This window comes from Babylonia areolata, chromosome 23, assembly GCF_041734735.1.
Source record: "Babylonia areolata isolate BAREFJ2019XMU chromosome 23, ASM4173473v1, whole genome shotgun sequence".
Taxonomy (NCBI): domain Eukaryota; kingdom Metazoa; phylum Mollusca; class Gastropoda; order Neogastropoda; family Buccinidae; genus Babylonia; species Babylonia areolata.
In genome coordinates, this window is record NC_134898.1 from 32,401,398 (window position 1) to 32,403,525 (window position 2,128).

Sequence of the window (2,128 nt, forward strand, 5' to 3'; positions counted from 1 at the left end):
GTTAAAGATCCTGTAATCCATGTCAGCGTTCGGTGGGTTATGGAAACAAGAACATACCCAGCATGCACACCCCCGAAAACGGAGTATGGCTGCCTACATGGCGGGGTAAAAACGGTCATACACGTAAAAGCCCACTCGTGTACATACGAGTGAACGCAGAAGAAGAAGAAGGTATGCCGTTGTGTCCTTGGGAAAAGACGCTTTACTCCCAGTCCCCTCCATTTGAGACCTAGGTGTGAATGGGTACCTGTCTCCGGTCGAGGAAGGCTGAAACGGCGGAAGGATGGAACTGGGGTCCCCGCTCTTCCATGCCAAGTCTTAGAAACAGTGGATATGATTTCACTTCACAACTCCTGTGTGGTCTAGTGGTTAGGATTCCTGGCTTTCACCCAGGCGGCCTGGGTTCGATTCCCGGCACAGGAACTTTTTTTTTCTCAAGGCCAGACTAAGCGCGTTGGGTTACGCTGCTGGTCAGGCATCTGCTTGGCAGATGTGGTGTAGCGTATATGGATCTGTCCGAACGCAGTGACGCCTCCTTGAGCTACTGAAACTGAAACTGAAACACACTGTCCCTATGGCCATGAATATGCAAATGAGACCTTTTAGCCTTGGTTCAGCACTTTCCTTTGCGCTGTGGGCGGATTTTTTTCCATGTCTTATGTTTTTTCGTTTTTCTTTACAAAAAGTGCAAAAACAAATTACAGATGCTTATCAAACAATCATTTATACCATTATGTGGAACGACTGTCTAGTTCATCATTCTGTGTCATAGTTACGTTTAAAACAAACAGTCCCCATACGTGCTCCTTTGCACTTGATCTGTCAGTTTTTGTTGCAGAAGTACAGTTAAGAGAGAACTCGAATGTTTTACTGAGCATAAAAGGAAAGGCTACAAGCTTCTTTCAATCATGCCCTCACAACCACCAAACAATTTTGTTTCTTAAAATTATCACCAAAAAAAAAACAAAACGAAAAAGAAAAGAAGAAGAAGAGAAAGAAGGAAAAAAATAAGAGGATGAGGAAAAAAGACAACAACAACAACAACACACACACACACACACACACACACACACACACACACACACACACACACACACACACACACACACACACACACACACACACACACACACACACACACAGAGTAAATAAAGAAAAAGAAAGAAAAACGCCATCAACTTGAAATTACAATCCTACAAATTAAATTTCAAGTGATAATTGCCAAGGAACGATTTAGACCGAAATACACATTTCTCTCTAAAAATAATAATAATAATTTTTAAAAAATGCCCTCAAGTTAGAAAATGCAAATTATGTCTTAAAAACAACAAAACTGAAAAGGCAGACGAAAACATAATATATACCTAAAATAAATGGGAAAAGGGGCGGGGGTGGGGGGTGGGGACAAAAAAAAAAGGTAACTATAAAGCAAAACAGAACTGAAAAATAGAATTATGCACTTCTAACGATTAGGGAAATGAAATGAAATTATGGTGCTTAGAGCCTCGCCGACCACTAAGGCCATCTCAAGGCTATCGCCACGTTAATAACTACTACAAAACGATTAGGAAGAGATATGAGTAAAGACAGAGAGACGGAAGGTGGAGAATGAGGGAAAGGGATCAGGTGGGAAAGAAAAAGGGAGGAGACAGACAGGAATACAGTCAGACAAGACAAGACAAGACAAGACAAATTCTTTATTTCGAGGATAATAGATAAGCACTGGTGTGCTTTTTTTTTTACATCCAGTCCCCGCCCTGAATAGGGTCTACACTACACAATATTTAATCAAATGAAAGCATGGCGTTAGTAGAGATACATAACAGAGGAAAAAATATACATAAATCAAAACAAAACAACACAGACGCGCGCACACACACACACACACACACACACACACACACACACACACACACACACACACACACACACACACACACACACACACACACACACACACACATGCCATACAGGCACTAGCATGGTGTTAGTAAAATGCATAGGAAAAAAAATGAACAAAATGAAAGAAACAAACACACACAACACACACCGCACTACACACCAGAATGGGGGATAGAGGGTGAGGAAGGTTCTCAGTCAACCATACACATTTGACAAACAGTATCAA

The 2,128-nt window shown here is 41.4% G+C and overlaps 1 non-coding gene across 1 annotated transcript; it reads left to right on the plus strand.

Moving 5' to 3' along the window:
• The first annotated feature begins 351 nt into the window (after nucleotides 1-351).
• Nucleotides 352-423, plus strand: Trnae-uuc (transfer RNA glutamic acid (anticodon UUC)). Its single transcript has one exon. It is a non-coding gene; the product is annotated as a tRNA-Glu (tRNA).
• Nucleotides 424-2,128: the final 1,705 nt, after the last annotated feature.